Source organism: Triticum aestivum, chromosome 6D (genome assembly GCF_018294505.1).
Source record: "Triticum aestivum cultivar Chinese Spring chromosome 6D, IWGSC CS RefSeq v2.1, whole genome shotgun sequence".
In the NCBI taxonomy this organism is placed as follows: Eukaryota; Viridiplantae; Streptophyta; class Magnoliopsida; order Poales; family Poaceae; genus Triticum; species Triticum aestivum.
Window position 1 is genome coordinate 193,960,122 of NC_057811.1, and position 12,022 is coordinate 193,972,143.

The window sequence follows — 12,022 nt, forward strand, 5'->3', positions numbered from 1 at the left end:
AGGCCGTCAGGGTCCTGGACGGCGCCGCGGGGACTGGACGGCGAGGTAGGAGACGGCAGCTTGGCGCGGTTCTGACGAAGGGCAACGCCAGAATGGTGGGGGCGTGGGTCTTCAAGGCGGCGAGGAGCTGCGGGTCGGCGGCCGGGGATCCATGGCGGTCGCTGCTGCGGTTGTCGATGGCGGGCTCCCTGCTCACATAAAGAGAGAAAGGCAGGGAGATGAGAGATGAAAACGGGAGGAGCACGGGAAGATGAAGAAGAAGGGGACATCGGCGCTCATCTCCGACGAAGCTTGCCGGCGGTGAAGTGGCACGAGGCGAAGGGGATTGAGCGCAGAGGCGCAAGAGGAGGAGCTCGGGCACTGTGCTGCTGCTCTCGATCGAGAGGAAGGGATCTGGGGTGTGGGTGGTTGGCTCGGGTGAGATCTCGAGGGAGATTTGCTGGAGTGGCGGCGGTGAGGACAAACCTCCTCGAATTTAGGGTTTGGCTTAGGGGTCGATCTAATTTAAAACAATAAAGATGCTAGCCAACTCGCATCCAGAAGGCTCCCCCGATCGGGCCTTGGTCGGCCGTCGGATCTGGCTTTTGGACACGTCTAAGCCATTGGATCTTTAAAACGGTCTAACTCGATTTTCATCTCACGGTTGTTTTCTTTGGCCAGTGACGGGTGGGCTCGTCTCACACGCTCGTTGGCTGGGTAAACTTTGTTCGTGTCCCCGAGGGATTTGCCAATCCCCTCCGCCCGCGCGTCAAAACCCTAGCCGCCAGCCCTGCTCGTCCCGAGCCTGCGCCCACTCCGCCCCGTTCTCCTCCCCGCTCCCTCCATCCTCTCCCATGGCGCCTCCCCTCTTCTCCCCACTCGCCTTGGCCGCGTCTTCTCCTCCCCCGCGTCGTCGGCCTCCTTCCTCCTCCTCCCCCCTCTCTCCTTCGTCATCACACGGGTCTTCCGGCCAGCGCCGGGGTGCAGTTGACGGCGGCCTCAGCGGGTGGGCGATGGCGGCCGCAGCTGATGCACAAGCTCGCATCGCCCTGGCGCCGATCTCGCGCGGCTCCTGCGCCTCGCCACCCTCTTCTCCCCAGCTCAGCAGGAGGTTTGCGAGGCCACCACTTGGGCCGCTGCTGCCTCTTCCACCCAGCAGGAGGAGCACGAGGTGAGCAGCAACAACGGGGACAGGCGACCTCGGGGAGAGTTTGCGGAGGGGCGCATATCAGAGTGAGCTTCCCCAATCTTTCCCCATTATTCAAGATTTGTGTAGCCTAAATGCCTCTATATGATGTATGTATTCTTAGAATGTACTTTGATTTATTGTGAATCTTGTGGCCACAGTCCTTTCTGAATCCGATGGTGTCAATCGAGCCACAGAGAGGAAGTGAGTTGGAGATGAGATGGGGACAGAAGATCCTGCTCGGCTGGTTCCAAGACCGTGAGGGGAAGGACTTCCTGTTGTGTGCGTGCTTGCCTTCGAACCAAATCGAACCCAACAGAAAACACACACAAACACGCATGCATTTTTTCCTTGTCCTTGATGTTGAGTTGTGATTGGTGTAGCCGCCGGAGGGGAAAGAGCAGAGATCCGAGAGACGAAGCAACCAGAGGAGCCGGAGAACACGACCCCTGTCCTATGTACCGGCCACATCCCCCACAGCTTCTGCGAGGACCAGATGCAAGGTATGTCTCTGTCATTGGAGCTTGGAGAAGTGCAGGTGACGCAAGGGGTCTGGTCCTAATATCATCTTTGTTGGTTTGGATTATTTTGCAGGTTTCTTTTAGCAGCCTGGGGTTATTAAGAAGAGGGTCAGTATTGCCCAGAACCGCAAGGTATTCTATACTGCGTTACAAGATATCTGGTGATTTGTGTGTGTTTTCTGCAAGCATCTAACTTCTTGTTTGGTGATACATATGTAGACAGGAAAGTCTAAGCATTCCGACAGTTAGAAATACATTTATTCCAGTTGCAACAAAACTGTACATAATGATGAATGAATATTAACTAAGTCATTCACACAAACAAAAAAGTATTGCAGTTAGAGAATATCCAATTATCCAATTATCACGTACAATTTTGCAGCTGCTGGTTTAATTGTTCAAATGGGAGCTTCGTAGGGGCATGTCCTCAATTCCATTACCTTTCTAGATTGTTGTTTCGTGGTTGATGCAATACTCAGTTTGGTGGTTTCCTTTTGTTTTTGCTGCAGAGAGTGGAAGTTTTAGAATGGTGCGGACAGGTTGAGAGCAATAGATGTTTTTTTAAGTCCTAGGCGAGCACTCCAGGTTCTGTGAATTTTTCCTTCACATTACTGCAGTATTTTCATACTTCAAGGAAATGATATGGTTTCTCTCTCCCAGATTGTTACTAACGAGAATGGAATTCAAGAAGATATACTTTTGGCATTGTCTTATTACCTCTCGTATCTGATAGATAACACAAAGTTATCAGTTTAGTTGGAAAAAGAAAAAGTCCAGATCAATTGTGAGGATATGATCATTGGCATACTTACCCCCTGATGATGCCTCATTTCTTCAGAATTTGAGGCTGTTCTTGATATGCCAGGTAGGTCCGGCTATCGAGTCAACAATTATATTTTGTAGTGTGTGATGATACATTAATAATCACACTTGAATGTGTTACCTACACCTGTCTTGCTCTTGTATTTCATCCTCCTTTGAACCATCCAATGACTTGTTCACTACAAATGATAAGTGTGAGGTGTACAGAAACCTGCACCTTATATTCCTGTCTTGCTTTTGTATTATATCCCCCTTTGAACCATCCGATGACTTGTGCACTACAAACGAGAAGTGTGAGGTGTACAGAAACCTGCACTTCATATTTCTTACATTCCTGTTTTATTTAATGTTTGAGCCTCTTTATATTCCTTACATCTGTGATTTATCTAATCTCTGAGCAAGTGTGACTGTTTATAATTGGGTTAATAAGCCTAGTTGTTTGAAGAAGCAATTTGCATTCCAGATTTTAGGATAGTACTAATTCTTCTATCCATTTTTGATTTGCCCCTGCCATTGTAGAAGTATGAGTGGGTTGACTTTTCTTGTCGTGTATTTTATACAACGAGCAACTACCTTGCGCCGTCTTCCAGCCAACAACAACCCCATGACCCTGCATCCGGTCAGAAAAATATTCAATAATTATTTCTTATGCAGGGTCATTGGATTGTTGGCTTCAGACATACTGTACTGTTGGGCTTCAAGCGTACTTCAGTTCTAAACTTATCCCTTTTCCCTTCATTTTTCTAAGACTGTACTGTTGGGCATTAAGTAGGAGTAGTTACTTATACCAAGGAGCAGATATGTATGACATGTTAATTTCACTTATTTTTGGAACGAAGATCTCACTTCATTTATATTAGTCCTTGACGTCTGTGTTCTTTATTGTGCAAAATTGTTCCTTTCTGGGTAGATGAAAGTGCAGATTCCACCAAAGGAAGATTTAGTAGGCTTTCTGTTACATGTTGCTAAAAGTAAATGAATCGAATTCTTTCTGTTTTGGTTCAGGACAAATTTGATTTTGGGAAGACAAAGGTCCGACAAGGATGAGAATGGGATACCAGATTACAACGATGGAGGCTCGGACATGGATCTGCTCATGCTCTCAGCGGGAATACTGGATGTTCTCGAAGCTTTGTCTTACACACGTGCTACTTTTGGCACTTGCGTGGGCTCCAGTTTGTGTCAATGCAATTTGCATCTGTCAGCGGATTATGGTGAGCTTGGTTATTGGCCTACAGGTATGTTTGTGTATGGATGTCACAAAATTGTTATGCAGAAAATAAGAGTGTAGTACATTTCAAAGATACAAGTATCTTGTTCAGTTTAGGCAGAGCACATGCAAACAAGTAGTTCCCTAGGGTGGAGGCCTTGCACTTGCTTTTGCTAGCTATATGAAATAGACTGAACCTGAACCTAACTACGATTAGATGTCTAAGCTGAATTGTTGCATCCGTAGACATGGAATTATGGATCAATTTTAGCTCTCAAGAATTGCATACTTATGGTCCTATGTAATCCCAATTTATTCAGGCAAGCATCCCAAAAGTTCACTAATGAACAAAGCAACATCACACAGAATCTAAGTTTTAGGCCAGGTTACTTTAATGTATTTTTAAAGATGTACATTAGAGAAATTGTTCAGCCAACAATCCAATTAAATTTACATGCCATTAGGCTTCCCTGTAAATTCTAAAATGTCTTAGGCTTCCCTGTAAATTCTGCAAATTTATGACATGCCATTAAAACCTACAGGGTGCTCCACCGATGGTGAAAATACCTCACAGGATGATGTTGGATATTATTCTACAAACTTCGGGCCTACCGGTGGCTGAGTATCGAAGCAAAATGTGACAGTGGCATGATGTGGATGACTATAATTTCCATACACCAACATTATCTTTTGGAGATAAAATAGCTGTATGGCTATTACATGAGACCATGTCAGAAGACCCTGCTGCTATGGAAGCAAAATGATTCATGAAATCTGCGGTGAAAACAGAGATAAGATACTACAATTACAGCAGCATTGAGAAACCGAGGACACGAAATGAGTCTGAAAAATGCTATGGGCTAATTCGTTCTAGCTAGGTACATGCATGACTTCTCTTATATATATGCAACGTAACAATGTGGATAACTAGAACTGTTGTGATGTTGCTCTATTATAAGTAGAAATAACTCATGGTTATCTTTTCTTTTGTTTACAGGCGATTTGTGGTAGAAGCTGTACTCACAGGAAGACTATCGTGCTGTGTATAAACCACGTTCTACGATTCACTTCTGTTATGCATATTTACTTTCCAGTTTTAGGACTGAAATCCATCCATTGTAATGAATTTGGTTGTATGGGCATTACCTATTTGACTTAGGCTTGCTTCATCACATATAGATTGCTTTTCTTTTCCCCACTACTTGTATGACCTAAAACTATCATGTATATGAGGCAAGTTATTAGCAATGTTTCACATTTTCTTACTTGCAATACTGTGCTTGCCTATTCAGGTGTTCCAAGACCCAAATCATCGGAAAAACAACACATACAACACTTTTTTTCTTTTGAACTTTGGTTACCCTTATACAAGCCCCCGTTCATTTTGTTTATATAGTGGTTAGAATAGTAACCATATGTGCTTGCTTAATACTGATAAATGGAATATTTTCAAAGCACGTATGGTGTGGGTCTGTTCGCAATTTGGGGCAACGGGAGATTACTGAAAAATACACATTTTTTCAACATGACATGGTCTTGAAATGGGACTCTACTACCAAATTAAAATGTGTAGGTATATCTCATTGTAGATGACAAGTCTATTTTTTTATTAAAGGGGGTTAAATTTGTTATGATATATATTTGCCCGCTAATAAAACAACTAAAACATGGAATTTCTTTTCATGCTGAACATGGATTCAGTGGGTCTCTGTGCCCTTTTTTACCCAGCTGACGAACCGAGAAAGAAAGGAGGGGGATAGACAGTCTTCGCTCGCTCCGCCCCCTGCCGCTTCTTATTCAGCTCCTCACGGGCCACAGGAATCGCTATACGTGGGTTGGGCTAAATAACATATGGGCTATCCTAATACCTCCTAATCCCTATATCTCCGTATATGCACAATACAGACATGTTTTTTTCTTAGGTTTCTTATATTTTTCCCTTCTTTTTGTAGGAAAAATATGCATAGCCAGGTTTCTCATCATGATAACCATGTTTCCAAACTTGCTAAAAAAATACAACCATGCCAACTTTACTCTCATCATAGTGCCCATATTTTCAAACTGAGCATATTCATATTATGCAAAGTTATCCTTTTCCTAGACTATTATTTAACAACGTAATAAACATGTTTAAAAAATAGCATGCTTTAGTTGAAGGTTCTTGCAGTATGAAACTATTTTCATCGACAACATGTCTTCAGCAGGTCTCTACGCCATTTGGCGCAACGGGTCAACTAGTATATATAGCAAACGAATTTTAGGAAGGAGCTAGAATGACCCTCCGCTCGTAATCAGACGGCTGAGAAAAAAAAGGTTATGAAGTCCAAATGAGAAACCGGTGATGTTTTAGGGATGTTTGAGGATGACCCGGACCCAACGGTGACGACTGAGCGGGTCGGGTTCGGGGGCAAGTTTCGGACGCGCACGTGAGGGGGGTTTGAGAGAGGTTGACAAAGACAAGGGGGCCTGGCAAAAGGTCAACGGAGATAGAGAGAAGCGACACTAAGAACGACTACGAGCTTTATGAGAACATGCGGATGCAATATGCATGATGACATGATGAAATGCAACAACAACAAAAATAAAACACACGACGGCAACGAAGAACATGGAAGGCGTCTGGAGCGTCGGTGTCGGGGCGTTACATCTTGTCAGAGCGTCCATGGCTCCAGCGAGGATGTTTTTCGCCGTAGAGAAGGGAAAGGCCCCAAAGGAAGGGCCAGGCTTGCTGCCGCGCAAGAGAGGCTGCGGGCGCCCCCGCAAGCACGCCGCGATACCGGCGGCGGCCCCTCGAGGGGGCGAACGCGCCCCTTCGAAGGCTGGCGCTGCCTCCGGGAGTCGCGGAGGTGCTTCTACCCGTGGCGGAAGTTGTCGCTGCCGGGGCGGCTCCGGCGACGGGGGAGGCACGTGGCAGCCCTTTGACCACCGCGTGTGCACTCCCACTCGACCGACACGCTCCCGGGGTTCGTGGTGTGGTCGGAGAGGCCCGCAGGTATCTGGTTCCAGCTTCCGCACTTCTTCGCGGGCGCGCTGTCGGCCGGGGGATCCGACGGCCTCTAGCTGTAGGCCGACAGCTGCTGCAGCAAGGCCTCGTGAGTGGAGGTCGAGGTCACCGCTACCAGCAACATGTTCTTGAACAGTGGGCAGCAACCATTTGCCTGCGCGTGGGGCCTGCATGGGAGGTGCTCCCTCCACTTCAGATATGACGGCGTCGTGACCCTCTATGTTAGGGTCTTCGGGGAAGAAGGCCAACAGCTGAGGTGCTGCCCAAAGAGCGACAACAATGACGACTTCGTCGCTAGCGGTGAGCTTGCCCTTGGCGACGGTCGCGCCGCCTCCAGCAGTGGCGGCTCCTCTTCTGGCGAGAGCACGAGCGGCAGCGACTATGACAAGCCTCCATGCCACCAGGCTCGGACCGGAGAGGGCGACGAGCTGCCCCGCCGGTGCACCCCGGTAAAGCAGGAGGAAGACTCCAACTGAGCTCGGGCATTGCCAGAGCTGGGCCTCCAGAGTTGAAAAAGTAGAAGGCCCTGTTGGGGCGTGTAATGAACCATGGTGCTTCCGCCATAATGTTATCGTTTCCATATTGCATTGTGATATCCATGTTGCTGCTGATTGTGATTGGGGTGACTTAGGTTAATATGTCTGTGGTAGACTCCCTTGCCGGGAGAGCTCGGGTTTCCTACACACCCCTCATTCTTGAAGATTCGGAAATCACCGAGCCTCGGGAGGTGCCACGAGAGCTGCAGGGTAAGGAAACCTCCGGAGGTGCCCCGCCTCGCCCAAGCTGGCCCCTGTTGGCATGTTACGTCGCGATGCCCGGAGGCACAGACTCAATAGAGCGTGCGTGCCCATGAGCTCGTTTGAGAGCATCACGCGAGGATAAAGACGCCAAAGGTCAGGACACTGAGGCTTTGGCGAGGTGTGTCCGCGGGCGGGCCCGAGCGTACACACCATGCCCAGCCCCCACGCGCGAGACGCACGAGGAAGAGCAGCGGGCAACTGCCACTCCCCCTAAGACAAGACCTGGAAGAGCGAACGATGCAAGGGAGAAAAAATTTCCCAACCCTCTCAAAAAAGGAGACGCGAATACTTAAAATTCATTCAAGACATTGCAAACCAGCTATAGAAAGCAAGCAAAAGAATAGTCGCGTCCGGCACCTACACTAATTTTCTTGTCTTCCACCAGCGTGGAGCATGGGGCCTCCACTAGGATGTGGCTGGGAGCCCTCGTGAGGCCCAGGGGCAGCACTCAGGAGACTCCGGGGCATGTACGGCCCCAACTCATTATTACGTGAGAATGTCACGAGCGGAGACCTTGATCAGAGATAGAACTTCCAGATTTGCTGGATGTTCTAGGCGTTCTGGATGGGGACCCCGTCCTAGGTCTCCAGGCGCGCGGCTCCAGGCCTGGAGAAATGGGCGATCCTAAACAGGCCCTCCCACATAGGCGAGAGATTGTGAAGCCCCTCCCTAGAGAGCACCCACCTCAGGATGAGGTCACCCACCTCGAGGGTCCTGGAGCGGACGCTACGGCAGTGATACTGCCGCAGTGCCTGCTGGTACCTCGCTGCACCGAGCGAGGCTTGTCGGCAGCGCTCCTTTCCCAGCACGAGGTCCGTCCCCCGCGAGGCGTCCTGGCATGCCTCGTCAAACGCCAAGACCCATGGGGAGCAGTGCTTGCCCTCATGAGGGAGGACCGCCTCAGCTCTGTAGAGGAGGAAGAATGGGGTCTCGCCCATGGGCTTGATTGCGGTGGTGCGGATGGACCACAACACGGACTGGAGCTCAGCAAGCTAGCCCCTGCCGCAGGCTTAAAGTTTCTTCTTGGAGCTCCTCTCCTTGAGGCCCCTCAAGACCTCTGCGTTGGCGCGCTCGGCCTGGCCATTGCTTCGTGGGTGTGCCATCGAAGCGTAGCATATCTGCGTTCCAAGATTAGCACAATATGTTTTGAAAAGGTTGCTCGTTAATTGAGAGCCATTGTCAGTGATGATACGGTTGGGGATCCCAAAGGGGCTCACAAGGCCCTTGATGAACTTGACGGCCAAGCCAGCCGGGATGGTGCGGACGGGCTCCACTCCAGCCCATTTGGTGAACTTGTCGATGGCGACGTAGAGGTAGCGGTAGCACCCGGGCGCTCGAGGGAACGGGCTCAGGATATCTAGCCACAGACCGCGAACGACCACAAGAGCGGGATGGTCTGGAGGCCCTGAGCAGGCTGGTGGATCTACTTGGCATGGAGCTGGCATGCTTCGTAAGATCAGACCAGCTCAGTTGCATCATTGAGCGCTGTGGGCCAGTAGAGTCCGTAGCCGAACGCCTTGCCCACAAGGGTGCGCTGTCGGCGTCCTGGGAACGGGGGTCCCCAGACTTGCCTGCCTGCGGCCCATGGCGTGGCTCCACCGGCGGCCCTGTACGACCCATCTTCACCAGCGAACACTCAAGACCCTCGCGAGGCGGACGACACAAGACCTCCTCGGGACGGCCTCACCAGGCCGGCTCGCGAGGGGCGGAGAGATCAAGGCAAGGGGCACCTCGCGAGGTTCCTGTGACGCAAGCCATGACGACTGGAGCCAGGCGGGCGCCAGGGCGCGCAGCGTCCTCGTTTCCTCTTTGGTGCTAAAGGGGCAAGCGCAGGCGAGGAGTCCCGAGGCATCAGGCAAAGGTTTCCATGTCGGTGCAACGAGACCAAGACCAGCAGGACGGCAGGACGGAGGTCACCATGGAGCCCAAGACGGCGTCACCACCAGAGCCTTTGGCAGGCGAAGACCACCTTTAGTCAGGATAACTTGTACTAGCTGTCTCCCTTCGAATTTGGCCGTTGTTGGATCCCTTCCCGCTCAATATTTGGGGAGAGGACCAGGGCCTCTATAAATAGGACTAGCCACCACCATAGAGGGGACGGATCATCCAGATCATCCTCAACCACACACAAGTTCACCAAGCACAAGAGCACCTCACCTCAGGAGGCTGTTCTTCCCTTGTAACTGTTCATCCTCAGCCCAAGAGGCAATCCACCACACCACACTGGAGTAGGGTATTACACCACATCGGTGGCCCGAAACAGTATAAACTCTTGTGTCTCTCTTTCTGTGGGTTCGACGCGCTAAGCTTTGAGATCGCGGTGAGGGTGAGGGCATGATTAGGTAGGGAAAGATCTTCGTGCGCACCCCAGTGTTCGAACCTCAAGGGTTTTGCCGGAACCCGAAAGCCGACATTTGGCGCGCCAGGTAGGGGTGCGTCGAAGCTTTCCTTCCGTCGATCTACGCTTCGCCATCACCGCGCCTCACCCTCATGGCCGGCGCTGCTCTTCCGGCTGTGGTGAACGATGCCCGTGGCGGGGCCAGGGGGCTCGGAGCCTTGGACCCCGCCTTACGGCAGGTGCAGTGGCCACCCAAGTTCAAGCCAGAGATGCCGCCGCGCTACGACGGCGTGGCGGATCCGTCGGCTTTCTTGCTGGCGTATGAGGAGGCCGTCCTTAAGGTCGAGGGAGACGACAAGGTCATGACCAACTGGCTTCCCATGGCCCTCACCGGTGCACCGCGCTCCTGGCTGCTCAACCTCCCTGGATCCACAGTGGCATCTTGGGAGGAGCTGCAGCCTCTTCGCCGCGCGCTTCACGGCACCGGCGCCCCTCGCTGTCGCGGCCCTCCTCGGCGGCTCGCAAGCGCCGCCCTCAGACCGTCACGCCAAAGCCATTCTTTCGCCAGATTAACACTGCTTCCATGCAGCAGGGGGCTCCCCCGGGTTGGGTGGCGCCCAAGGCCGACCTGACCTTCGACTCGGGAGATCACCCCATCACCACCGTCGGCTCGGGCGCGCTCCCAATGCTTTGCACACCCACCATCTGCAACATAGCCGTCACCAAGACCCTCATCGACGGCGGCACCGGCCTCAACATGCTCTCGGTGGAGGCCTTCAGCCTCCTTCACGTACCACTCGAGTGGCTCCGCCCCAGCAAGCCCTTCTCTGGAGTCGGCGTCGGCTCCTCCAGCCCCTTGGGGCAGATCCGCCTTCCCGTGACGTTCGGCACCCACGACAACTACCGCACTGAGCTGATCGACTTCGACATCGCCCGCATTGGCCTTCCGTACAACGCCATCCTCGGATATCCGACTCTAGCTCAGTTTATGGCGGTGACCCATCCAGCCTACAACCTCATGAAAATGCCCAGGAGCAAGGACGTCCTCACCATAGTCGGAGATACCAAGGAAGCTCTGGTGGCACTCAAGATTGCCCTCAAGACCGCCGCGGCGGCGCGACCGGCCGACGAGGCCAGCTCTGGAGTTAAGGGGGCCGCGCCGGCCAAGAAGAAGCAGTTGTTCACTCAAGATCGGGTGGAAACCAAGCAGGTGCCGGTCGAGGAAGATGGGTCTTCTGGAGCCACCTTTACCATAGGTGCCAACCTTGACTCAGATCAAGACGAAGCATTGGTAAAGTTCTTGCGCGCAAACAAGGAAGTATTCGCCTCGGAGCCCGATCGGCTGGTAGGGGTCCCAAGAGGGGTGATCGAGCATCACTTAAGGGTGTGCCCCAATGTGCGCCCCGTGAATCAGAAGGCACGACGACAGTCCACGGAGAAGCAGTCCTTCATCGTCCAAGAAACCCGCAAGATGGAGGCAGCAGGTGTCATTCGCGAGGTTCGGTACCCCGAGTGGCTGGCGAACCCCGTCGTTGTGCCAAAGAAAGGCAGGAAGGAGCGCATGTGTGTCGACTTCACCAACCTCAAGAAAGCCTGTCCCCAAGATCAGTTCCTGCTTCTGCGCATCGACCAGATCGTTGATTCCACCGCCGAGTGCGACCTGCTGTGCTTCCTGGATGCGTTTTCAGGCTATCACCAGATCAAGATGGCAGTAGAGGATGTGGAGAAGACGGCCTTCCTGACTCCTTGCGGGGTGTACTGCTACACTTGCATGCCGTTCGGGCTACGCAACACGGGCGCGACCTTCCAACGGCCGATGCACATCACCCTGGGCCAGCAGCTCGGGAGGAACGCAGAAGCCTACGTCGACGACATTGTGGTGAAGTTGCGGGAGGCGAGAACCTTGATTCAGGACCTGGAGGAGACCTTCACGAGCCTATGCCAGGTGGACTAGCGGCTCAACCCGGAAAAGCGCGTATTTGGTGTCCCCACCGGCAAGCTGCTGGGCTTCCTCGTGTCCCACAGGGGGATCGAGGCCAACCCAGAGAAGGTCAAGGCAATTGAAGACATGAGCCCACCACAAACCCTCAAGGAGATGCAGAAGCTTGCCGGCTGTGTGACTTCGCTGGGACGCTTCATCTCCAAGCTGGGAGAGCGCGCCC

At 52.0% G+C, this 12,022-nt stretch overlaps 1 long non-coding RNA gene across 1 annotated transcript; it reads left to right on the forward strand.

Annotated features, from left to right (window-relative positions):
• The first annotated feature begins 714 nt into the window (after positions 1-714).
• LOC123144435 (uncharacterized) lies at positions 715-4,975 on the forward strand. Its single transcript, XR_006471461.1, has 9 exons — positions 715-1,212; positions 1,327-1,447; positions 1,549-1,668; positions 1,760-1,818; positions 2,196-2,271; positions 2,347-2,551; positions 3,514-3,746; positions 4,261-4,596; positions 4,716-4,975. It is a non-coding gene; the product is annotated as an uncharacterized lncRNA (long non-coding RNA).
• The last annotated feature ends 7,047 nt before the right edge of the window (positions 4,976-12,022 follow it).